At 46.6% G+C, this 27,084-nt stretch overlaps 1 protein-coding gene across 1 annotated transcript in view; it reads left to right on the forward strand.

Moving 5' to 3' along the window:
- Positions 1-10,494: 10,494 nt before the first annotated feature.
- Positions 10,495-27,084, forward strand: part of PROM1 (prominin 1) — a 112,396-nt gene continuing 95,806 nt past the window's right edge. Inside the window, exon 1 of the mRNA XM_033106757.1 lies at positions 10,495-10,596. The gene's annotated coding sequence lies outside the window, so the exon portion shown is untranslated. The remainder of the gene's footprint in view (positions 10,597-27,084) is intronic.

Raw genomic sequence — 27,084 nt, forward strand, 5'->3', positions numbered from 1 at the left:
ATCTGACTACCGTGAGCTGGTAGCATCTTTGGATGAGCGAGAAGCCAGGCCTGAGATGTCTTCCTTGCTTTATCAGGCCTGAGATGTTTTCCCTTATTTTGGAGGCAGAGTTGAGATGGCGTGTGTGAGGGAAGGCCAGGTACCTGGCACGGAGCTGGCAGCAGACAGTGTATCCTGGCAAGGCAACGCCCGAGGGCTCTGTACAGTCTCCGAGCAGGACCTGAGTGGCTCAGCGGCAGAAACCCAGGGATTGATAAGCCTACTTCCACAGTGGGTTTACCCTGCTCTGGTTTTGGAAGCACTACATGAGCGTCTCCAGTTCCAGCCAGGAAATGACAAGAGCAACATGCCTGGGAGAAAGCAAACAGCAGCCCCAGGAAACCAGGAAGGCAGAATCAGATGCTTGGACCCACGCATAGGTAAGGGGCCCTGGCCACGTGATTCTAAACACCAGATTAGGGGCCTGCAGGTACATGAGAAGAGGCAATGAGGCAGGGTGGGGGAACACGCCACCGTGACTGCAGAGACAGCCAGCCCTGCCCCTCACTACCTGTGTGACCTTGGACACATCTAACCTGTCAGTGCCTCAGTTTCCTTCTCTGTAAAGTAGAGCAATGATAATGACCTAACACATACAGGCACTTAAAAATGTTTTTGCTTTTTTGCCTTTCGGCAAGTAACTTGACCTCCATGACCCTCAGTTTTTTCTTCTGCTGGTGTAATCATCCCTACGTCATCGAGGGGGGGAAAATAATAGCTGACGTGCATACATTGACCGAGCATTTATTCGGCGGCTCATCTCATTTTCAGTGCTTCACATGTGCCACTCATTTATTCTCTCAATCAACCTGTGAGGTAGATACTGTTATCATCTCCATTTTACAGGTGAGGAGATGAGATACAGAGAATTGAAGAAAACCCAAGGCCCACGGCAGGTGAAGCAGCCTAGATTGGGGGTGGGGAGAGGGAAGGTTGTTGGTCTCTGAACTATTAGGATTGTTACTCTAAGGGATGGAACTGGAAGCACTGTTAAGTTTCTTCTTTGGTCTTTTCTCCAGTTCCAGGTTTTCTACCATGAAATGTGTAACTTTCATCATCACATGCAAAAAAGTCTCAATGAAAGTTAAAATTTATGCAAACAGAAACCACAGTTCAGCCGTTCTCAACCTGATGCTCTGTAGGCCGTGAAGAAGGGGTGGGAATGATACAATTTCATGTATGTGAAATAAGCAGAAAAGGTAAATCTACAGCGACAGAGGCAGACTGGAGGTTGCCAGGGGCTGAGAGCAGCGATGGGAACGGGGCTTTCTTTGGGGTGAGGAAGATGCTTTGGAACTTAGACAGAGAGGGCAGTGGTGCAACACTGAGTGTACTAAATGCTAGTGAAGTGCTCACTTTAAAATGATTAGTTTTATGATGTGTGAATTTATTTCAATTTGAAAAGTAAAACAAGGAGAATGGGGATGTACTCAAAGCTGATTCCTGTCCAGCGTTTTGGTCTGCTGGAATGACCCTTCCTCCTGCTCTCCTCAAGGCAGGATCTTCAGCTGAGAACCCCTGAAGCTTTGTCTGACCCCCTAGGCAGAAGCCAGGGTTGTGGGTCCCAAGAGTGTCCTGTGGGAAACCTCTAAGGAGAAAGAGGCATTTATCAGGCCATTGAAACCTTGAGGGACTTTCCTGGATGACCAACTCGTCCCCCCCACTTTGCTCTGCTCCCCAGTGTCCAGATTCATTCTGGTACAACCCTCCCTCCTGCCCCACCCCCACCCCCGCCAGGCCCTGGCAGAATCAGGGAGAATGGCAAGAAAGTGGATGGTGTGCTCTTTTCTGGACTTCCTCGTTGTGATGTCATATGGTCATTCAAGGAGAATTATTTTCCCTTGGAAGCCCTCTCCATCCTTCGAATCTGACCCCCTGAGTCTTGCTGAGCACAAAACTGGAAAGCTGATCTAACGGGATTAAGCAGATAGAAATGAGGTGGCAGAACTTGGAAACTCCCTGAGCAATCTCATGACCTGGAATTTCCTCCCTGCTCTGCTGTCCCTCAGGAGAAGCCAGTTCCACAAAAGCCAGCCAGGCGTGGTGGTCACATTGGACTTGCTTTGTGGCCTCATGACCTTGGCTGGGGGGACCATCCTGATTCCTGATTTCAGCAACACTTTTGGGAAACCAAGTTGCTGAGAGAGAGAGAGAGAGAGAGAGAGAGAACCAGTTCCAGACAGGAGAAGGGCTGGCCCTTGTTTTCTGTCTTCCCCTTCTTTCCTCCTGCAAACGGCGACACTCAGTACCCACTAGAGATGATCTCATGGAGAGACAACAACAGTTTGTGTTTTGATCTCAGCTCTACCACTAACTAGCTGGGTGACCCTGGGCTACTTTCTCTGCTTCCTTGAGCTTGTATCTTTGGCCATAAAAGAAGGAAATAAGACCAGTCCCCCTTCCCTGAGGCATACAGATGCTGGGATGGGTGAACAGACGCAGGCCAGCAGACCCCTTGGAGGGGGTCAGTTAACCCAGAGCCACATTGTCATGACACCAGTGTGAGAAATGGGACAGCCACTGAAAACCAAGCACTTGCATTTTCAAAAATTTCCTGCAGCCGCTTTATTTATTTTTCCCAGGGTTAATTTCCCCGGGTTTAAAGAGCGAGGGCCTCCCAACAGGTCTTTTGTTGGCTTTGCTGCTGGGCATATTTTCCTCCTGACTGCCAGGAATGGGATCAGAGAAGAAGGAAGAGAAGGTGTGCTGTTCCGTGTGTGGCACGGGTTGCCAGCTAACCACAGAGGGACAGCCAGTGACCATAATTACAGACAGAACTTTTCTGCTTAGAGTGTGAGGGTGCAGCTTGTTCCGGGTGTGGGGCACCCCAGAGCTCCTGAACTGCCCAGTGCTTCGAGAGAAGCAGCTTGGTGCAGTGGGGGAAAGGCTTAGAAGCCGAAGTCTCTGCTTCTCAGTGGATGTGAGGGCCCTTGAGGGGAACATGCAATCTATCTGAGCCTCTGTTTCCTCATCTGTAAAATAGAGATAATAACCCCATTCCTGTGGGCTGTGCATGAGTTTGCTAGCTGCTGTAATAAAGTACCACAAACTTGGTGGCTTAGATAACAGAAATGTATTGTCTCACAGTCTGGAGGCTGGAAGTCCAAATCAAGGTGTCAGCAGGGTTGGTTCCTTCCGAAGACTGTGAAGGAGGTATCCATCCCAGGCCCCACTCTCGGCTTGTAGGTGGCCGACTTTTCCCTGTGTCTTTCACATCATCTTCCCTCTATGTGTGTGTGTCTCTGTGTCCAAATGTCCCCTTTCTATAAGGACACCAGTCATACTGGACTATGGGCCACCTTAATGACCTCATCTAATTGCCTCTGTCAAGTTCCGGCCACCAAATATGGCACATGACGAGGGGTTAGGACTTCAACGTGGATTTTTTGTGTGTGGTGGGGGCAGGGACACAACTTAATGCATAACAAGGTGGCTGTGATGGTGACAGATCAGAGAGGAGAAAGCATTCATAAATATGCACCCCGTACTCTCCTGGAGGCAGGGAGCCTTCCTCTCGGGGACATTTCCATTGTCCTCATCTTACCTGGGCAGAGGAAGCAGGTCTTGCAGGACTTCTGTTGGGTGGTTCCCTAGCACATTCTGGAGGATCCCACCGTACGCTCTGTGATGGGCACGGGCCATGAGCTCAGCCGGAAACGTCACAGTGGCCCAGAAACCTGGTTTGGTGAATTCTCCCAGGCCTGTCTTTTTCTTCCCCAAGCTTCAGGTCTCTTCATGTAACAAGCAGTCTGGGGCGGTAGCCAAAATGCCAGGCCCGGATCAGGCCAACCTGCCTTCAATGCCCTACCCCACTCCTCAGCAACAGCACTTTGCCAAAACCCTTCATCTCGGGAATCAAGAAGGAATCACATACTTTGTGTCTGGGATATGGTTTGATCTTGAATCAAATCTATCAAGCTAACATATATTTAATATCTGTCCTTTGTTATATGGCATGTCCTCTCATGGTCTCTAACTTCCTGGCAGCTCATCTCGGCTCCACTTCTTTTGTGTCCCTTTTGAATGTGGACAACTGCTCTGTACCATATGTTTTAGTATGTATTTGGTAAACAGGGTAAGAGTTCCTTAGCCCAAAGCATAATGGGTAAAAAGAGGCATGTTCCCACCCTGGGACGAATAGGTCTTTAGGACATCTCCAATGAGCCCACTGTGTCCCTTGAGCCAAAAATCCGGCTTCTGCCCTGGGAGGGCTTAGAAGCACAGGCAGAGTATGGGGCAGGAAGTCAACCTTGCCAGGCTCCCAGCCCCCTGTGCTGGGGTCGGTGAGCAGAGATGAGCTTCAGGAGCCAGAACTAGGTCTGTCCCTGCCCCAAGCAGGTCAGGGTGAGTGGGGACAGACCTAGTTCAGGAGTACCAGGTGTGGCTGTGAGAGCCTTCCCATAGGGGTCATCTGTGACCTCCAAATGACAGTAAGGAAACAGTGCTCCGATGTGACGAGGCTGGGGCTCCAAAACCCTGGGGGGCTGAGCAAGGCCTCCCAGGTGAGAGTGGACATTCCCAGTGTCAATCAGGCAGGAAGGGAGGATGCTGGGACAGGAAGTAACTTGGAAGATGGGCCCTGAGCTGGTGAGAAGTTGCCACCTTCTCTGTGGGCCCCTCTGTGGGGACCTGGACCCTGGGGGTAGGGAGGAGACGTGCCAAGAGTTGTGGGGTGGTGGCCACTACCCAGGAGGAAGCTGAGCCAGGCAAGGGACAGTCACGGGCAGCCTTAAGGGTTCTGAGAGCAGCCATGTTGGACAGTTGTCAGTTACTCTGTTTATGTTCCTTTGGTGCTCCCAAGGCGTCCTGTAAAAAGCTATACAGTCAAACCAAAGGAGGGGTAGGTCGGAGAGCATGAAGAACGGGCAGGACCTTGTGATGCCAGAGGCGTGATGACACCATGGGAGCAGCCCCCTCCCCCACCAGGGAAGCTTGCCGTGGCTTCCCCGTGGTGGAAAATCCGCTCCCCACTGCCCTGGAAAATCAAGGTGGGAATTTAATGAGGATGCTGATGAGGAGGCACAGCCACCAAAGAGACTTTATCCCTTGTCTCTGTGGTTTTCTTGCCCAAAGATTGGTGTCCAAGACTGTGTGCTGTGAGCTGCACCTGGAGCAGGGTTCCAGACGGGGGGGCCAAGACAACCTGTCCCAGAAAGCCCATGTTCAAACTCCAGTAGGACCGAGGTTGGAGGGCCACAGCTGAATCAGGGAGTCGGTTACAGAGTTTCGGGTTTAGAAACTTTCCTCTGTGTCCTCGTTGCCCAGCACTGCACCGGAACTGCCCGGGCTCCTGGCTACTCCATGGACCCCCGGGTCAGGACCTTTGCACCTGCCATACTTCTCCCTGGAGCCCTCCTCCCACAGGTATTCATTTCATTTGGGTGTTGGCTCAAGTATCACCTCAGGAAATGTCTCTAATCCCGCAACTCTTGTCTATGCCCCCCTTTTTTTTTTTACTTCACTAATTCCCTAAAATTACATTCTACAGGGGGGTTACTTGTTTATCTGATTGTCGTCCGTTTGCCCCAGTAGAATGTAAGGCCCACGACGGCAGTGACTCTGCTCTGCTCTTTATTGACTCCCAAGGGCCTCAGACAGGGCCTGGCACATAGTAGGGACTCAGTAAATATTTGTGGAGCTGGTGATCAAAGACCGTGGATGTCTCCTGAGCTCCTACCAGAGTCCCAAGACTTGGAGAGTCAGGCCGTCTTAAAGGGGTGGGGACATGGCAGAGGCAATATTGAGCCACCATTCTTTCCACTGAGACCTTTAGTGACTCTGTCCCCCATCTCTCTCTGTTCCTTGGCCATCTCCCTTGAGGAGACCCAGTCTCCTGCGGTGTTTCTCCACCACCCCACACGTTTATTCTGCCTTGTCTTTGCTCCTGCTTTGCCTCTTACAATGTGTTTTCCTCTTCTCTGCTTTCCAAAATCTTGTTCCACTTCCAGGCCAGAACAATTCATCCTTCAAGGGCTAGCTTGAGGCTCATCAACCTCCTTGTACAAACCATTTGTTACCTGAGGAAACTAATATTCTTTTCCCTTGGAATCCAGAGCATTTCTTTACACAGCCATTAAAGCAGCTTTCACAATCTGGCCTAATTAGGACATAAGGGGGCTTTGTCCTCCTTAGAAGGTGGTGAGATTGGTAGAGGCATGATTGGGAGGTTGGGATCTCTAACACTTTGCATATACTAAGTGCTCAATTAATGTTTGCTTAATTGAATAAAATTGACATTGTTCTCTGAGAATTATCTGGGAAAAAGGAAATGAACTGAAATATGCACTGGGGGCTACGCACTGTGCTAATACTGCCATCACGTACTTTATCTCCCCAAACCCTTATTTCCAAAAAAAAAAAAAAAAAAGCCAGTCATATTACAGGGTGTATATTACCATTCCTGTGTCATAAATGAGGGTCAGAGAGGTTGTGTGAGCTTCCCAGGCTCACACAGCTGGGTAGAGGCTGAAGTAGGGTTGAAAGCCAGACATATATTTAAAGACAAAATGGCTCTTACTCAGTTAAATAGCTTATATTCAGTTATTTTTATCCCTGTAAATTCAGTATGGAATTCTGGAAGATGACACAGCTAGATATAAACAGGCATGGATGGATTTGTAAACCTGATTCTCATATGCCAAAGGTTTAATAAAAACAGTGTTTCCTCCCTGCTCCCAAGGATGAGAATAACTTTCTATCTTCTGTTTGTTTGAGGAGTCTCTGAACTACATAGACATCTACCCCACATAAATCAAAACAATTGGCTACAATGAGATGTCATAAACTGGGGATGCCTGATTGACATTTTTCCGGAGGCCAGAACAACATGTGTAGCTTACCCAGGGCTTAAAAAGGCAAGAGAAGTCTTTATAGCAACAATAACAGTTGATTGCAAATATTTGTATGCTGATTCAATTTATTCTAGGAAAGCTTAAAATTACTGAGTTCAGTAGCTCTCACATTAGGCTCATCAGCTTAAGATGCAGTTTAAAATTTATATTTTTAAAACCTCCATTGAAGCTAAGAATAGAAAAATGAGAGGATTGCTCTGGAGTGGATCTTAGGGCAAATTTAGCTCACTGAATTTAGCTCAGTCCCTGAAGAAATAAAATTTTACAACAGTTAAAATGAAATAAAAAACTATCCATAAAAAAGCCTCTTTTCAAATAATGCCCTCCGCCATTTAATGGAACTCATCGGAACATGAAAATTGTTCTTTAAAGCATTTCCATGAACTCCTTAAACTACACACTTCCAGAGTGAAAATTAATATGTTATTAAACTTTCATGCCTCTTTCTAGAGAAGTTGGTTAACAAAATGCACCATGTACAAACCTGAACAATAGAAAAACTTCCAAAATCCTTTAAAAAGTAAATAAATAAAAGGAGGAGTTGGATAGAGATACTTTTACACAATTACAGTGTTTTTTTTCTTCCTTCAAAGAAAGTTTTCTTTTAATGATAAAGGAGGAAATGCTTTTTTAATAGAAAATCTGGAAATACAGAAAAATTTTAAAGGGACAGAAAAGAAAAAGACTTTTGTCCCACTGCTCCCAGAGACAATCGTGGCTAACATGTTGATGCATTTCGTTTTGCTTTTTTTGTTTCTTCTAAACTTGGTTTCTATCGTTTCTGTGTTTGCCATTAGTTATTTGCCCCTTGTTTTGTTCTGAACAGTGCTGGTGATCTGGCAAAGGGAGGTCCAGGGACGGGCAGGAGGCTGACCTGCCGTTTGTGCTGTGATCCTAGGTGCGTTATTTCTCACCTCCAGGCTGGATGTGAACACAAGCTCGTTCTGAGAATCTGAAAAAAAGCAACAAACCTTCTGTATACAAAACGGCACAGAGACCCACAGCATCCTGCAGGCAAGTTCAGGGCCCAAGTCCAAACCCCTTCACCAGCCAGGAGCCTCAGGTTCAACACCCTGAACTGGGTGATGTTAAAGACCCCTTGACAGCTTATAATTCTGCTTTCCCAGGGAGGCTTTCACATGCCCATTTGTTATTCAAATCCCTGTGAGTTCTGAGTAAGAGGTGAGGAGAGAGCCTTCCCAGCACGCTGCCTGTGTCTCCACACTGCAAAGTGCTCTGCCTTCTCTGCAGGCCCTGCAGTCAGGCTGTAGGACGAGGGAGGTCAGCGGGCCTTGTGCACATGAACCCAAGTGCACACTGCTGGGGACACTCAGACTAGAAGAGTCTAGTCATGCACGACGTAATGACATTTTGGTCAATGATGGATCCCATAGACGACGGTGGTCCCATAAGATTATAATAGAGCTGAATTTCCTGTAAGAAATGGAAGGATATGTGGTTCAGGAGGAATTTTTTTCTCTGATGAGGAGCAATGTCTGTGGGTCTTGGAAATAGATTTGTGCCTGTTACCGCAGAACAGACTGTTCTCGGTGTGATGTCCAGGTTCTTGGTACCCTGAACAAAGAACTGGGCAGGACACGCAAAGGCAGTGGTGAAAGATCAATTTATTAGAAGTGAAAGTACGCTTCAAAGGGCTAGGAGCAGGCCCGAGCAATGGCATGGCTCAAAAGGCGTCGACTGTCAAGGACATGGATTTTTTTCTTTTCTTTTCTTTAGAATGGGCTACTCCTCTCTGGCTGTGGGGTTTCTTCATTGGCACCTGTGATTGACAAGAGGTTATTGCCTCATCTTTTTAGTCTGCGCATGTTCCTTCCCAGAATCCAGTCTGTTACAATGATATTAATGAACTTCCGGGCATACGCATGATACTATAATGATGGTACAACGAGTCTAAGGTGAAGCGAAGGTCGTTGTAGCCTTTGCTGCGCAGGTGTGAGTGACCAGTCTAATCTAGTTAGGTAGTTTGTATCTTCTAGTGTCTTCACAGTGCTTAATGGTTATGTAGATAAGGGAAAATTTGGGCGTAGAAGAGAGGTTTCTGGGAGGTCTCTGGGCAGTCGCTCTCCGGCGGCCGTGTTGAACATGCAGGAATGTTTGGAGACCCCATTCCTATCTCTATCTACCTGCCTCATTTCCCCCTGAGAAGCGTGATCCCCTTAAATCTCTATGGGAAGTTGAGGGACAGGCGGTCACTTCTTCTGTATCTGCTTCCTGCTGAATGTGGTCGTTGTCCCTGCCTATCGGGGATTCACGGAACTCTGTCCCTATCTGATCTTAGATGAGAGGAAGGGGTCTCCGGATCCGCCTGGAAGACCACGTTGGCCTCCTTGGTCGGAGTGTACAGGACGCCTTGTTGGAGCATCATTCGTATCCCAATGGCCCTGGATGAGGAGAGAAAGGTTTTGGTTAATACATTAAAAGCACTGGCCCAAAGAGCAGGACTCAAAACTACCGACACAGGGTGAAGTCCATTTAGCTTCATGGGGCCTGTGGTTTTTTCCTCTGATTTTAACTGGTTATTTAGGTGTCATTGTTTACCCAGGAGTTGGGCCCAGAATGACCTGGAAAGAATGCTGGGCTACCATGATTACAATCAACAAGGATAAATCACAATCTTCTGGGTAATTATCTGAAGCAGGGGGTAAGAGACATTCTATCATTCAGGCTAGGCACAATCATTAAGATTAAGAAACTGATTTAAAAAGTGATTAAGACCAAAGACTAGGGAGCTAAGAAACTAGGGAAAAGGAGACTTAAAATTCCTACAGTGAAGGGCTCTCCTGTATCACACCCACTCACGGCACCTCGATTTTGAGTGTACAGGTTACATCCAGTCAGTCAGCCACGGACCTGTTTCAGCACACAGGAGCCTATTCCCCCAGTGGTACATAATCAGAGGGTGCTACAGGGTCCCCCCACCCCCCGACCTAGCTTGGTGGTCTTCAGAGTACATGGCTGTGAATTCTTTGTTGGGGACCTAAGACTCTGTACAAGGACATGCGTCCACAGAAGCTTCCTCAACAAATGTTAAGTGCCACTGCCACATTAGTAACAGCTTTCTGTGGTACGGTGGAGCTAGCCTGCCCCTGTCCTTTGGAAATATTTTCAGGTTGTAATGATGTAACGCATAGATAAATTTTATTTTTCCCACCAGTTCAATGCCAGAGACAGCCCTTTGTGAAGATAGAGCCAATGGAACCAAAAACAAATTTTCAGAGTCAAAGTATTGACTCCTCAGGTTTACACCCTCTCCATGTTTGGTTTTTTAATTTATTTTTTTATAAATCCCACAGTTCCTTAATCTGACCACTGCTCCAAACCGCAACAACCAAAAACCACATTGCCATGACAGTCCCTCTGTTTTCTTATCTCTCCATCTGTGTGGCTTGTTCCTATGGATCCTCAGGCCGCCTTTCACTTCCTCTGGACAGTCACTATTAGGGCGATCTGGTCTTACCCGGTCTCTCCTTGGTATTTCTCATCAGTCCAGCCCACATCCCTATCCAGGGAGCATTGGAGCATGTTCTACTTCTGACCCTTGCAAAAGGAAGCAGGGGGCAGGCTCGCAGGACAGTGCTTACAAAGCCAGCAGTGGGCACGATCACGTCCTGGCCCTTCACACTCACTCGCTGCTCACTCACTGACTCGCCCAGAACAATGTCCTGTCCTGCAAGCTCCATTCGTGGTAAGTGCCCTGTACAGGTGGACCACTTTTTATCTTGTATACTGTATTTTTTACAGTACCTTTTCTATGCTTAGTTATGTTTAGATATACGGAGAGCGTTGTGCTACAGTTGCCTACAGTATTCAGTACGGTAGCATGCAGTACAGGTTTGTAGCCCAGAAGCAGAAGGCTGTCTCATCCAGCCTGGGTGTGCAGTGGGCTAGACCACCCAGGTTTATGTAAGGGCGCTCTGGGATGTTTGCCCGACAAAATCACCTAAAGACACATTTCTCAGAATGTATCCCCATTGTTAAGCAGCATTTGACTGTATTTGTGTCAGGTCAGGAGAAAAGAAGCCACAGTCAACGCTTAAGGAAGGGTTTTGTTTTTTTCTGCCCCTGAAAAATAGCCCTGACTCATTGCATGCCCTGGCATGCAGCTGATGCCACCCAGGTGTGATAGCCACACCCAGGCCCCGACCCCACAGGGTCCAGGGACAGCAGGACAATGACCAGAGTTGCTAACCTCTAAACCCCTCAGCCACAGTGCGTGGTAACTGTGGTACGCCCCATCTCCTCCTCCAGGGACACAGCCAAGCTAGCACCAGGTTGACGAGGAGCAGGAAGGCCAGTCGGGGACAGAGCTAGGGGTTGACGAGCAGGACAGAGGGCCTAGTGGGGCATTTGGGGGCCCAGGAGTGAATGGCACCCTGGGAAGACCTTCTAATTGTGTGTCTGGAGGAAGCCGGAATGGGGTAGAAAAGAAGATTCCACTTACTAAGTAGTTACTGCACCCAATGCTATGCATGCACTAATCCTATTCCTCAACCTGCTCAGTACACGTGAGCTAGGTATTGACCCGTCATTTACCCATAAAATATTATGGGCTGGTAGGTCTGCGCCAGACCCTGGGGAGACAGCAGCCAACAAACACGAAGATGCCACTCCCATGGACCTCACTTTCTAGTTGGGGGAACAGACAAGAAAGAATTGGACAAATACATAGGAGCAGAGGGGTGAAAGTGTCCCAGAGAAAAACTGAGCTACCTCAAGGGGCAGAGCACGGTATGGTCAGCAAACACCTCAGGAGCCGTGCTGTGTCGGGGCTGAGGCCCAGCTTGAGGGGAAGTGTGCTCACTGCAGGGAGCCCTAGGGACGGGCGGCAGAGTATAATGGGCCATGCTGAGCACTTTGGACATTATTCTGAGTGGGGCTTGAGTTGGGGACCATCACCGGCTTTTAAGTAAAGGAGTGACAGGTTCTGGCTTCCATTGTGAAAGCATTGCTCTGGCCTCTGGGTAGAGAATTAGACCTCAGGTGGGCGAGAGAGAGAACAGGGGACACATTATGACCCCTTGCTGACAGGTGAGGATTTGGAGACTCAGGCACCACGACCATCCTGAACGTCTGTGTGACTTCCCTTTGCCTGTGGGATCGAGCACGTGCTCGCAGATGTGACCCAGCTCGGTCGGCCTCGGCCTCTCTCCCCACGTTCCCTATTGCCTTTGGGCTTCTCTCTTGACTCTTCAATGGCCCCACGTTCAGGTACTGACCTGGCCTTTGCACATCTTTCCTGATACCTGCAGTGCCCTCCTCCCACCTGTTCACCTGGCTAAGTCCTAGCCATCCTTCTTGTGCTTAACCACCATTTCTCAGGGAAGCCTCTCCTGTCTCCCCCAGCCCAGGCCAGGTGTGCTGCGTACCTGCGTGGGGTCCATCCTCCTCTGTGGCTGCATTCCTCATCTTTGGGAATCCCTGCTCTTTGTTAGACCGCCCTGGGCTCTGGAATACCCCAGGGCAGGCTGGCTTCGGTCTTGTTGACACCCGCACTTCACCAGGGACATGATCTGCAGCATCATTTGGACGCTTAGTAACAATTCTTTGTGAGTTGAATAAGACACTTGACCTAAGATCACACAGCTAATAAGAGGGAAGAACAGGTTTCGATCTTCTGATTCCAACTTCCTTGGTGCCTCAGGACTTGAACTCAAGGCTTGGATTAGCCCCAGCGAGTGATGGCTCAGGAATGAGCCATTTTGTTTTTCTAGGCCTCGATTTTTCCAACTATAAGAAGAGAAGGTTGGACATGGAGTGTCTTTCCAGAGTTACATACCCTGGAGGGATTCCACAAATTCATCTGACCACAAGAATCTTCCAGGCCCTGGGGCTTCTTAAGAATATTTGTTCCTGACCTCACTCCAACCTGCAAAACCACAGCTCCAGAAGGTTGACTTGGGATCCTGGTTCTGTTTGTTAGTTTGATCAAAGGCCCCAATTCTTATCGTAAGTGTAGGAAACACATTTCAATGGGACTGCTTCTTAGAGGAGCTTCCCAAAGAGACAGTCAGGCATGATTGCAATGAGTATTTCAACTCTAATAACAGTTGCTTCTCAAATGTCCTCTCTCTTTTATAAAAAGAAACTCTGCAACTGAAGCCTGATATTTATTTACGTGAATTATTTTGGGGGCCTAACGGGAGGTTCCTGAATTTCTGCTGAGGGTGCAGTTTCCTAGACAACTCCGAATAGCACTGCCCTGACAAGTGTTGACCAAGTCGGAATGAAGGAACACTCACAAGGAGCATAAAGGCAGGGAAGCTCTCAACATCCCTGAAAAGAGGCCAAAGACCAGAGAGTTTAACCAACTTATCTGAAGGCACACAGCTGGTGGGCAGAAGAGATGGAACCATATCCAGCTCTCTGCGTCCCTGGCTAGTGTTTTCCCTTCTGAACCCCAAGAGTGTGCCAATGTAATGTGGGCTCTGCATAGAACTGTAATGCTCATACTTCACAGCAAAAAGTGTCCCAGAAACATGACATCAGTGAACAGTGCATGGCGCATAGTAGGCACTCAATATTAGGGGTTAAATGATTGGCCAACCCCACTCTCTCATGACCCTGATCTGGGAACAGAGCACTTTTCGGACTATTTCATTCTCTGCCTTGTTGGAGTAAATCTATGGAATACCTAAAACAAGTTCTCACTAGCGAAACAGAAATATATTTGATGATTAAAAAAATAATTAATGCAGACTCAAGGGAGACAGATGGAGTCTCACTCTGCCATTTCCTTGCCTCTTCAGAACCTCAGTTCCCTCAGCTGGAAAACGGGAATGATGCCTCCATCATTGTGCTGTTGGTGAGGGTTTGACAAGAAACGGCCTGGTACCTGGCACAGAGTTGCTCAGCGTTGGTTAAATAAAAGAACAGACAAATGAACGACAGGGAGGAAGTGGTTTGTTCTGCCCTGGATTTGGACTTGTCTTCCATCCTCCCAGCTTCTTACTCTCTCTTTCAAGTGTACAGCAGCTATAGTTGGACCTTTCCTGAATGAAGAGCCTGAGGTTGGGTGCAGAGTGAGAATCCAAACACGCCCTATGGATAAAGGCAGAAATGAATGACAAAGGAGTCCCCACAGAACCCACCATCTTCTATTGAATGTAATATATTGGCATTTTATTTGTTATGAGAAAATTAGGCTACGAGTAACCCAAAACCTAAAATAACAGCAGCTTAAACCCCACAGAGGTTTATTTGTCATCCGTGATCACAGTGGCGGAAGGAAGCCACATCACAAGATGGAAAGGAGAAGTTTTGACCCCTGAGCAAGTTCATTTTGAGGACATTAAGCCATGTTCGTGGTTGTGTCCTTTAACAGAAGATGTCACCGAGGAGAAAGAGAGGTTCCCAAGGCTCTGAACGCCTCAGGGGTCCATGTAGGACAGCAGGAGAATGAAGTAAAGGTGGAGAGAGCAAAGCTGGAATGGAGAGAAGACAAAGTTGGCGACCGAGGACCCAGGGACAACACGGAGCTGCGACCTCAGAGTGGAGGCCGGAGGAAACGGTGATGAGCACTAACTGTGCATTCAGAGAATCCTCACAGTAACTGTAAAACAAGTGCTGTTATGCCCATTCTGTCAACGGCAAAAGTGAGATTCTGAGCAATCAGACAACATGTGCACACCACCCAGTGTGCTGCACATGTGAACTTAGAGCCTGGGTCTGTTTGGCTCTGACGCCCAAGTTCTTCCTTTCAGACCTGCTTCACACTGTCACCTGAAACTGACCCTGCAGGGAACACACATGTCATATCGAGAAAAGGGGCTTCTAGAACGTGCTGCTGCAGAGCAATGGCTCCTAGAGTGCACGGTTACTCCACAGGTCTTTCAAACACCAAGATTAAAGTCATGCATAGTGCAGGTTGCGCTGAGGGGCATCCAGAAAGCTGGAGCAGAATGGAAGCTGACTCAAGGGAAAAGGGGGCCAGGAAGCTTAACCTAAGCTCTTGGAAACCTCTTAATGACAGCCAGACATTAACACTGAGTGACAGCATGGGTTTCCTGGCTTTCGTGTAAGATACGATGGACTGACTAACAAAGCCGCTCAGCAGCCTGCAGCACGTCGATTGACAAGTGACTTAGTGGTTGTTTCCTAAAATAAAATATTAAACTCCCTATGAATCACAAACTTGCCCAGACACAGAGCTGACCTTGGGAAAAAATGAATCACAGACTGTCAGACCCCTGGAAGACTCTCTGAGATTCCACTCTTGGATGAGGAAACTGAGGCCCGGAGGTTTTAGTTAGCTCCCTAAGTCTATGTATCTGGCCAGAGGCAGTCAGGTCTGCAACGTCCAGCTCCTGACCCCAATGAACAGGTAGCATTGGTCCACAGGCCCAGAGCAAAAGAGATTTCCACTTAAATTAAAATCTGGACATGACCTCAAAAACAGTCCCCCTCAGCTTCTGGTCATTTACTTTACTTGGTTTGATTTTCTCCATAATTCTTAGCACCACCAGAAGTGATCTGCTTGGTAGATTTGTTTACAGATTTTTCTGTCTGTCTCCCAAACTAGATAGTAAGCTCTGGAGGAGGCTCTGCCTTGATCCCTGCTGTGTCCTGAAAATTTGGGTGGGGAGGGGTGCCTGGTGCATGTAGAAGGTATTCAACAAATATTTGTAGAAGAAAGGGTGGGAGGAAGAACAAGAGAAGAAGCAAAAAAGAAAAAAAATGTGTGTCAAGCACTTTATTTATGGTCACATTCAATTTTCTTTGTATATTTATTTATACCTCACTTTATTTCTAAAAATACTTGAAGGCAGCTATAAGCGTTGTAAGGCCCATTTCCAATGAGGAAACTTAGTTCCAGAGATATAAAAGGATTGGTCTGAAGTGTAGCACAGCAGGATTTGAACCCAGGTTAGCGTGCTTGTACCATATTCGTTCATTCATTCGACATGTATTGACTTGAGTGCCTACTTTGTGCCAGGATCAGCTCTAGGCTTGTGGGACATTTTAGCATACAGAACAGGTAAAGACCCCTGCCCTTGCAGAACTTACAGTCGTGGGCATCTGAAACTGCCGTGATGTGTCACAAAAGAATGGACAGCGAGCCCTGACATGAAATACGTGGGAGGTAGACCTGCCGAGGCCACCATCTTGGGCTGAGCTGCACACCGTCTCCATCTCATGCTTCACCACCTGGAGCAGGAAACTGGGGGCCTGGCAGACAATTCAGGCGGTGGCACGGACCTCTTCCCTGTCTGCGTCCATGGGAGGTTTGAGGGTTGGAGCCCTTCTGATCAGAGTGGTAAGATCTGGAAGCTGATGGGACAGTTCAAAAGACCCTTATGAATCTCTAAGAACAAGCATAGCTGTTTTGAGTTTCAAATTATGGCCCATATCTGTGTGGTGCCCCTGGAACTCCACGTTGAGGGCTCTGCAAGAATCTGGAGATGGCGGTGTCAAGGACGTTGGTGTCTTGTGATGGGCTGTCAGCCCAGGCACAGAAGGGCTTCCTCAGGGGTTTTGTGGGCTGTGGGTCAGAGCAGGAGCCAAGGCACACGCTGGGCTCTGGGCTATGGTAGGTGACAGACTGTACCGGACGCACATCTTTGGGGACTCCCAGACATGCCTCCCAGGCACTGTAAGAGGCATACGGCTTCCTACGTAGGTAGGTGGAGGTGGACAAGCCTGGAGTCTTTCTGAATGGGAATGAGTGCAAATGAGTGCAAATGAGGCCTCATGTTGTAGACCCAGGATGTGAGGCCAGCAGACATTTGCTCTATATATTAATCGCACTTCTTGTCAGCAGTTGGGAGGAGAGAGGCAACAAAAAGAGAGGTTACATTTAATGGATTATCTCAAAGACCATAGCCCTTCAACCTACAGGAAAAGGCCAAACTCCTTAACAGGACAGGAAGGACTCATGAACCAGCCCCCGAGCACCCACTCCGGGCTGTCTCTGGTTAGGCTCCTCTCTCCACACACCTTCCTCCTCCCCAGGCCTCCTTCTGGGCTCATCTTCCTAAAACCACTGTCGCACCATTACTCCACTACTTTACAGCCTCTGATGGCTCTCACATTGCCTTCAGATGGTCCACATGTCTTACTGTGCGGTGAGCCCCTTTAGAACCTGACGCCTCTCTCATTATTCATTTCCTCCAATATTATGTTCTAGGCACATTGCACTCCAGCCCCACGACATCACTGACCGATCTGAACACAGCTGGGTGTGCCAAGTCCTCCACTCAGAATGTCCTTCTCCTGGGTCTCCATCTGCTGACCCCATCAATCCAAAGAACTAGCTCAGGCACCATGGCCCCTGGGAAGCTCTTCCTGACCCACCCGGGGCTGAAGTGAACGTTCCTACCTATCTTCCTCCCCACACGGACCTTGTCTTCCCCCTCTGTTGGCACTCCTAGAGTTGACAGTGTCCTCTGTTTCCCTCACTAGTGGGTGACATTCTTGAGGGCTGGACTTGGTGTTAATCTTCTCTGCATGCTTGAAGCTCGGGGTGCAGAGTAACGCCCCAAAGAACTTGTATAGTGAGGAAATCAGTGGATGAGCTCTGGCCTTCCCCAGCATTGCATAGAGGCAGGCAAGGGCCAGCAGAACATTTAAGGGGGGCGGGGAGTGTCCTCAAAGCTCATCAATTAAAAGAAATCATATTTTAATGCAATATTTTTAAATCCATATTTAAGCCCTAAACTCCATGATAAACAAATCTCAAAATGTTAAAACAAAAAAGATAAGGTGTGATCCTGCACTTGCATGACCCCCTCCCCCCACCTCCCCCAGGCCTGGCCCTTAGCAATTTCCTCAGAGGGGGCATCTCTCAACAGTACGTGCACAGTGGCTGAATTAGCACTGCCATCCTGAGCCTGGAGAGGAGGACATGGATTAGAGAGAGTCAAGTGAGGTGATGGAGATGGTGAGGGTGGAGTACTTATCCATCAGGCAGCAACAGAAAGCAACTCCGGCTAATTTTAGACAAGGAACACACCGGAAGCGTATTGGATGGCTCTTGGCCTTGTTAGGGGGCCAGAGAACAGAATCAGAACCAAGGGCAGTGGGCACCGCCTGGTTAGGACATAGCTACTGGCACCTGGCCCTGCCCGTGCCACCGTCACTGTTACCCTCTGATAGTCTGATTGTCTTTATTTGCTGCATCACATGTTCCAGGATCAAAGTCATGGGCAGGAGTCGCCAACTGGCCAGGCTGGGGTGGGGCCATGCCTTGGGTGTATGGTGAATAGGAGGATAATCTTTTGGCTTTTGTGGTGGCCGGTGATGGACTATAAGCCACTCCTGTAAACTCTCCATAAATGGGCGTTTGTCCCAGCTAGAAGAGGGGTTGCACGTTGGACAGGTAAATCTGTGACAAAGAGTATAGATAAGGCTGAATTTCTTTTTTGGGAGACTGCTTAGAGCCGTTAAGTAAGATGGAGAACTCTGGAGAAGGAACAAACTTGCACTTTTTGGAAAATGTACTAAACTGGTTCCACTTTTAGATATGTATTCTGAAAGTGGTGCATGTGCAGCCAGGGGGACACATTTAGACTATTTTCCATGGTGGTGATAGGTCTGGAGATGATATGGCCCCCTCACACCTCCCAGCACAGTTTAACTAAAGAGGTGTCTTCTCGGGCTGGGAGTGGGAGTGACTGGGGTATCAGAGCCATCGTATCATCAGCAGTGCCAGTGACTTTATGATCTCACTTTATCCAGCTTTTCCAACCAGCCACAGACCTGTACGATGGCAGAGAGCAAGAGTCTAAAGAAGGATCATTGTCCAGTCCTAAATTCAATCAGAGGTGGGGTGGTCAGGAGGAGAGAACCAGCTCTTACTGAGACCCTCCAACGTACAGGCGACGTATATGCCTCACCTCACTGAATGCTCTCCAAACCCAGCAGTACTGCCAGGGTTAGTTCCATTTTAAAGGTGAAGAAACCGAGGCTCACAGGAGTTAGGTAACTCATGTAAGGTGACACATCGTGTTCGGTGTGCCAGAGTCAGATTCAAACCCAGGTCGGTCTATTTCAGAGTCCCTGTTACTGCCGGCCCATAACCTGCAGGGAGTAACTTTAGATCCACCGCTGGCCCTTATTTATTAAACCTTTGAGGCATTTGACATTTTCCTTCCATATGAACAAATGTGATAAAAATCACCAAGAACAGACTGACAGCTGATCTCGTTCCTTGCTTGCTAACTCTGATCGTTCACCCCACAATCAGCTCAGCCCTTGGGCCTCAACCCCAGCAGCCATCACACCCTTCACTGCAGCTTGAGAACAGGCCCAGTGGCACCTCCCATTTCCCAATATTCCAGCCATAGACTGCCTCCCTCTTCTCTTCTCTTCTCTTCTCTTCTCTTCTCTTCTCTTCTCTTCTCTTCTCTTCTCTTCTCTTCTCTTCTCTTCTCTTCTCTTCTCTTCTCTTCTCTCTCTCTCTCCATCCCTCCCTCCAGTCCTCCCTCCCTCTCTGCCTCCGTCCTGCCCTGCTTTCTTTCTTTCTTGCCTTATTTTTCTTTATTTTTTCTTTTTACCTTATTATGATGGAAAATTTCAAACCAGCACAAAATATTACCCAGCTTCAATGATTTTACTGACTTAAATTTGACTTCAGTGCACACTTACAATATTCACTAGTAGTTCTGGCATCTCTAGGGCTACTTGCTAGGGGATTTTTTTCCTTAGAATCCAACCTTAAGTTTACTTTGCTTGTCCCCCACCCCCACCTCTACACATTAAGGTACTTCTAAAAGCAATAAATCCTTTTTGGGGGTTTATGCATTTTAACTTTTAGGCAGCATTAAAATGGCTCCTGAGATGTTTTGCAGAATTACATGCATGCAGATGTTTTCTCCTGCGAGTCTCTACTTCTGTTCTTTGTCCCAGGGAATCTCTAGACACCTCTAACCTCAGCTCAGGTTGTCCGAGGCCCCACTTCCCCAGGTTTATGATCACTGCTTTGTTGCATTCCAACAGATCTAGGATTTGGGGTGTTTTCTTTGTTTGTCTTAGATTTTCATTTTAAATTATTATTTTTTACCACCATAATTAATTGCCATTTATTAGAGTTTGATTGCATAGTCACAGTGTATGGGCAGTCAGGTCCAAGAAAAGGGTTTCTCACTGGGACGAGGTCGAGTCACCTCTGTGTCCCTGGATGCCACGGACAGGGCCTGTGTGGTTAAAAATTCACCGAGAAAGTGCCTTCCTTAGCGTCCCTAAGTCTAAAGACTGCCGTCTGCAGTTTTGTGGTAAGAACGTCCAACTGGGGGGCAGAAGGTGGGATGTGGAAATGAATCATCCCACCTGAGGTATGTGGTAGTGTCAACTTTCCCCGAGACGATACACTCCATGTGGGCAGCAGCTCTCCACTGCTGTGTCCCGGCCCCAGCCCCTCCCGGCACATAACAGATGCTCAGTAGATTTTTGTTTCATTTGTTTGGATAATACCTGCTTCCTGAGGTTATCTTAAATGGTAAATGAAATACTTAGAGTAATGGTGGCCTTGATAAATGATAACTGTTATTCTTATTGTGGGACTGGTACAGGACAGCCTGGGTCTGTGAACCTCAATTTCCTTCTCTGGAAAATGGGGTAGCAGTGCCCCCTTAGGAGGGTTTAACTCAATAAGAGAAATGCATGGAAAGTACTTTGCTTGGGGCTTGACAGATAGTATAATAGATAGTCATAAGTGACAGCAGCAAGCACGCAAACTGCCCGGTACGTATACTTCATCTTTCCTATAGCACTCTCTTGCTGTTACCACAGTTATTTGTCTTCTTTTGAGCTTATAGTTTCATTTTGTTCCCTTTGTTTTCCTCTAAGGTTTACTGAAGACTTATTATGTGCCAGGCACTTTCTCATGAGGCCATGGGAAATAGCACTGTCAGTCCTTCTACTCTGTTTTCTGAATGCTTCTATGATCAAACTTATACGAAAAAATGCTGAGTTTCACCAAGTGTGAGCTTATACTCAGAATAAGCACATGGTGCAGGCCGTTTGTGAATGTCCCAGTGGAGGAATACATGTGGGTGAGCTACATTCCCGAAATTACTCACTTTGCAATTCTTCCAGGGCAGGCTGTCTTGGGGGTGATGAGGAATCAACATGGCAGCTGACGCCCCACAGCCAACGAGGCAACAAACATGGGTCAAGTGGCTTGGATGCACTGATATGCTTTAATTCATGACCCCAGACCTTACTTAGCGTTTGCCAAAACTGATAGCAGGGGCCCCCTCTTCAGTATATCTGACAAAATGCTGCCCAAACTCAATAATTTCTTCCTGTGACTTAAAAAAAAAAAAGAAATCAAACACTAGATTTTGAACATTTTTGGTTGTCACAGTTTGGGAAGGGGTGCTGCTTATATCTAGTGAGTAGAAGTCAAGGATGCCGGTGAATTCTCACAGTACAATCCCACAAAGAATTATCCAGCCCAAAATGTCGAGAGTGCTAAGGTTAAACAACCCTGATCTAGAATAATTTTTTTTCTCTCTTTCCATCACCATATATTTGATCCCCTTTGTCTCTCTTCGTTTGTAATTTTCTTATTTCCTTCAGATTTTACCCAGATTATTGGAAGGGATTCGGCAGTCTCGCTATTTTATCCCATCTCCAAGCATGGTTCGCGCACATGCACTCCCCCCAGCCAATCCCTCCTCGATGCTTCCTGCTCCTTCCTGGGTAAAGTCATTCCTCTTAAATCCTGAGGATGGAAGGGGAAGCCATGCTTTGGAAACATTTGAACCTATATCCCAGCCACTTGCTCTGATCTTTAAGAACCTAGAGACTGTTAATTAAAAAACAACGAATCATTGTGTGTTCTCGGCAGTCAAAAGGAGTCTATTGTAGTCTACCTTTTAAAATATCTCCCCTTGTTCCCAGCAGTTCCTTGGACCTCTCTAGTCATAGACTATTCTAAATGGGATTGCTGTTGGGAGGGGGTTGGGAGAAGAGTTGGTCGGAAGCTTTGGCGTGAGGCTTGCAGGATCTCTGTCCCAGCAAAGGGGCACTTATTACAATATTAGAGTCTATTCAAAAGTTTAGAGGTAATTGTGCATTTCCCATTTCCAGCACTTATACATGTTTTAATTAAAAAATTACTTAATGTTTAAAATTTGCTGTTTGCCTCCCTAGAGATCATAAGCGCCATTCGGGCTCCTACATTATAGTTTTCAAGGAATTAAAAATATGACTCCCATGCAAATACATAGCAAACACATGTCAAAGATTTCACTCAGCTCATGAATTAATGAGGGAACCAGTAAGATATGATGACTGGTTCAAAGGATCCTTTGAAAAACAGGCGTTTACCTAGGCAATCAGGATTGCCAAGGTAAATGTTGCTAATAGTTGCAAAACTTGTCACTATCTTATAGGTCAACAAAATGTTGTGTTTGCGATCATCTTTTCTATAAAGTAAACATGAAATTATCTCTACCAGAAAACATTCATTGGCATTGCCATCGGTTTTCTACAGTTTAACTTCTACTCTTACACTGTTGTAATATAGCCTAGTGAATAGAAATACAGTCAAAGGCACTCACCTCTGTAGAAACCAATAATTCCTAGAAAGTCCATTCGATTATGCCCCTCACTCCACCAAAAGGATGACCAGGCTTCTTTTTGGTCCCTTTCCAAGTCTTGGAAAATTTCTTCTGTAGCGCAGAGGTCAGAATGTGTCCAGCTCTGTCAGCCTTTCTGGCCTGGAGCCTTGAAAATCCTTGGGATGTATTCCATAAATATTTGTGGGATGAAATAAAAAAGGTGGGGGTAAGCCCGCGAGAGAGATTTTGACAAAGAAACAGAGCAGAAATAATAGCTGCCACTTAATTTATTGCCTACTATGTGCCAGGTATGTTGCATATATCATCTCATTTAATCTTTGCAAAACCTGTATTTTGTAGGTGAGGAAACTGAGGTTTAGAGAAGTTAAGAATTGATTTGGGGGCCTGCCCAGTGGCTCAGGTGGTCGGAGCACCGTGCTCCTAACACTGAGGTTACCAGTTTGATTCCCACATGGGCCAGTGAGCTTCGAGCTGGGCTGCTGTGAGCAGCTGGAGGTTGGCATGAGCTGCCACAGCCTGCTGAGTGCTGCTGTGGGTTACTGTGTGCTGCCAGGAGCGGCCAGTGGCCAGCGGTGAGTGGTCGGCAGCAGTCTGCTGTGTGCTGCCGTGAGCTGTTATGACTGGTGACCGACTGCCTTGGAGGGGGAGAAGGAGAGGGAGCGGGGAGCACAAGGCTTACAATACCAGCGTGGGCCAGGAGCTGTGTCCCACACAACTAGACTGAGAAACCACGGCTCGAACCGGAGTGGGGGCGGGGCGATGATGGCGGAAGAATGGGGGGAAAAAATAATTGATTTGGTGGCTCAGTTTCACATTCTCCCCTATAAGGGGGTAAACAAGGGTCTCCTTTGTTTTACTCTCTGCCATACCTGAGTTTGACCCACAGAAGGAGCTCAATCAACATTTGTTGGATGCATATATAAGTGAGTAAGTGAATGAATGAATGAATGAGGGAATGAATGAAGGAAGAAATGAAGGAATGGAGTAGCAGAGCTAGGACTCATTCCCAGGTCTGTTCCTTTTTCACTCTCTGGTTTAAGTAGCTGGATGGAACTGTAATTTTTTAATATTGTATTATGTGTTTTTTATTTTACGTTTTCTAGTTTTATTGAGATCTAATTGACATATAACATTGTATTAGTTCAAAGTGTACAATGTAATGATTTGATATATGTATATATTGTGAAATGATCACCACAATAAATTTACTTAACATTTATCACCTCACACAGTCACAAAATTTTTTCTTCTGTGTGATGAGATCTACTCCCTTGGCAACTTTCAAATATACAACATAGTATTATTAATTGTAGTCACCATGCTGTGCATTACATCCCTAGGACTAATTTATCTTATAACCGTTAAGTTTGTACTTTTAGACCACCTCACCCAATTCCCTTGCCCTCTAAGCCCCGCTTCTGGCAACCACCAGCCTGATCTCTGCTTCTATGAGTTTGCTTTCATTAGATTCCTCGTGTTAGTGAGATCATACAGTATTTGTCTTTCTCTGACTTATTTCACTGAGCATAGTGTCCTCAAGGTTGGATTGGGACTGTTAGTTAACCCCTTAATTGCTCTGGCCAAAAAAAGAAGAGTGTTTTAATTAGCAGAAAGTTTACTGCATTTAAAATAAATATCTGATTATAGCTTAGGTAGCATATAAAGTATGAAGCAAAAGAGAATTTTGCAGAAAATGCTTCTTTTAAAAGTCTTCTAATGAGGGAAATATGCCAGGAGTGAATAAGAGGAAAGACAGTGGTTGAAAAAAGGTTTTGTTTTGTTGTTTTCACAAGTAAGCTCTGAGTCAGATTACCTGGAGGCTCCAGTGTGTGCTGAGTAAATATTACTGACTGACTGACTAACAGATTGTTGCGTCCCGCACTACGAGTGTTGTGGGGAGCGAGGAGGGAGGCGCAGGGTTAAGAAAAGACAGTAGTCATGAATAGAATTTAAGCAGACCAACGGACCCCCCAATCTCAAGGACTGGAAGCCCCTAATCGAGCCTTGAATCAGCTTTATTAGTTCGGTGGGGAAGTAAAGGAGATAAAGCTTGTCAATCTCAAGACCTGTGAATCCCATACATCATAATAGGAAACCGATTTAAGTCAATCACCCTTGCCTGCAGACAGCGTGACCTTAAGTCCCAACTTCCCCAAGGGACAAAACCTATATGCATATGAATAGATGGAGAGAACCTCATTGAATCATCTCCCTTGCAGGTTTCAGGAAGGAATGCAGCCACAGAGGCTGAGGCTTTCCTTAGCTGGAGGAAGGTGGGGGTGCCCACCTCTGTGAACCCCGTGGGTTCTCTCTCCTGTTGGTCCCCACTGCGACTGCGCCTGGCTTGAGTTGTTCCTTCCGTGAGGAATCTTACTCGTCATTGACTGTCCAGCCATCTTTCTGGGACCAAACAGGGAGGCACAAGGTGCAAACACAAAGGTTTAGCAAAGTCCTTGAAAGGATCTGTCTTTCAGACTCTCCTTTTTTGGGGGGCAGGTAGAAGGAAACAAAACGGTTACGCTGTTGCGTGGAGACAACAGACAAAGAGAAGTGCAAATTAGTAGTTCTTTCAAGGAAACTAATAGTAATTATTCCCAGAGGGGTAAAGCACTGCTTAGCAAAGATGTAAGTTTTGCTGTTGTATAAAGTACAAGTTCCTGGGTGAAACTTTTATGGAATATGATTTAAAAAAACCCTGAAAACTATAGAATTTTCCTGTCCACCTCCTTCTGCAACCTTTCAGTAGCATCTAGATGGAAGGAACCTCACATTCCTTGAGAAAATGAGATCCAATACCTAGTGCTTTGTCATTCTTTTACTTCTGTTACCCTCATTTTCTCCATATGTTTACTAAAGGCCAATTATAAAGCTTCATTTGAGTTAGTGCTTGTTAAAAATGATGTCAGAGGGGAAGGCACAGATGAAAGCCAGCCCTAGAGATAAGACATTTATTTGAAACAGTTAACCAGAAGACAGAGTCAGAACATAAAATGGAAAACTACCTCCATAACCGCCCCGTTATGCTGTGACTGAATTCTCTCCCCAAGTTTCACATTCAGAGTCCAAGCTCTGAGGCACTGGCTTTGGGCTGGACCCTTCTCTCTCTTTCCTCCTTTTGTCTAAACTGGACTGAAGTATTTTTCCTCTGCCTTTGAAGTAGCTTGCAATGCGCTTGATGGATGAGTTATAAATCTTACCTGAAGTTTCCCAATGTACAAGAAGAATGTTTTCTTGGCTTTTGGTTATTCAACACCAGTAAACTGCTGTTTGGTATCTAAGCCCAGAGGCAAGTGGGGAGGGGGGTGGGTGGGTGGAAAGCAAGATGAACAGGAAATGATGAGGTAAAACATTTATAGGAGAAGTCTGGTTTGCATGAGGCCATTCCTTTCAAAACTAGTAGAATTTCTATTTAGAACAATCTCTCAATCAATCTCTCTCTCCCTCTGTCTCTCTCTCCCTCCCTCCCTCTCCCCTCCCTCTTTCCCCACTCCACCTTTCTCTTCCTGCCCCCTTCTCCCTCTCTCCTTGTCTGTCTCTTACACAAATTTCAGAATTACAGTCTTAAGAAGGCAGTCCAGTGGAAGCTGAGATGACACAACCTTGTTTTTCCAGAGGGTCATATGCTGTCATGTTTGTTGGTCATACAAACACGTTAGTTTTTAGAAACATAGTTATTCATGGTAGAAATTGTCAGGTTGACGAAAATAATATAGTCACTCACCTATTTTATTTTAATCTTAGTGACTAAGAAAAATACCCAAAGTCCTTCATAAGGAACATCTTATCAAAGATTTGGGATTGTTGAAGGCCCAAGTGTTCGGTACTCTGACAGTAATTAATCTCAATCAACACTTCATTTCGAATGCCACATAACCCTGATAACTTTGTTGAAACTCAGTCTTCCTATCCCAGTACTACTGCAATTTTTTTTCTTTATTATGGTTCACTATTTAACCCAACACTATCCAATAGACTATTCTGTGACGACAGAAATGTCCCTTATCTGCACTGTCCAAATGGTAGCCTCTAGCCAGGTGGTCATGACCACAGCTACTGGATCAAAGAGGAATGTGAAGACCTGGGGATTATGTGACTTACCAGGGGCCACACTGGCAGTTAGTGACCTCACCTGGATGAATCTCTTAGGACTTGCTAGGTACGATGCCACAGTGCCTCATGGTTAGATTTCATTTGGGCACAAAAAACGAGGGGGCAATTCCAGAAAAGGAGACCTAATTTTTGCATCTAATGACTCTGTGTATATATGGGAATAACATCACCCCCTTCTGGACTTGGATTTAACAGATGACACAGAAATAAATGTACGGGACTGTGGGATTAGGGCCCCAAACCAAACTGAACAGAGCAAATCATGAGGTCCTGTCAGTCTGCCTAAGGCTGATCAAAACAGACCTTAATGTTTTGTTCTTGTTTATTATATATTTATGCACTGATTGAACACCTATGGTGGTCTAGGTGGAGTAGGTGTTGGGGGTAACGAAAATGGATAAAAACAGTTGAAGCATTCACTGTCACATTGCACTGTCTGCTGGGGGGCACAGGCCCATGGGGGTTTTCTGTTATCTCTGCACTGGTGTATTAGGGCAATTTTGGGCTCTGGAGGCCGGATCTGGCTTTGACATTGGTGC

The sequence above is a fragment of the Rhinolophus ferrumequinum genome, chromosome 5 (assembly GCF_004115265.2).
Source record: "Rhinolophus ferrumequinum isolate MPI-CBG mRhiFer1 chromosome 5, mRhiFer1_v1.p, whole genome shotgun sequence".
In the NCBI taxonomy this organism is placed as follows: domain Eukaryota; kingdom Metazoa; phylum Chordata; class Mammalia; order Chiroptera; family Rhinolophidae; genus Rhinolophus; species Rhinolophus ferrumequinum.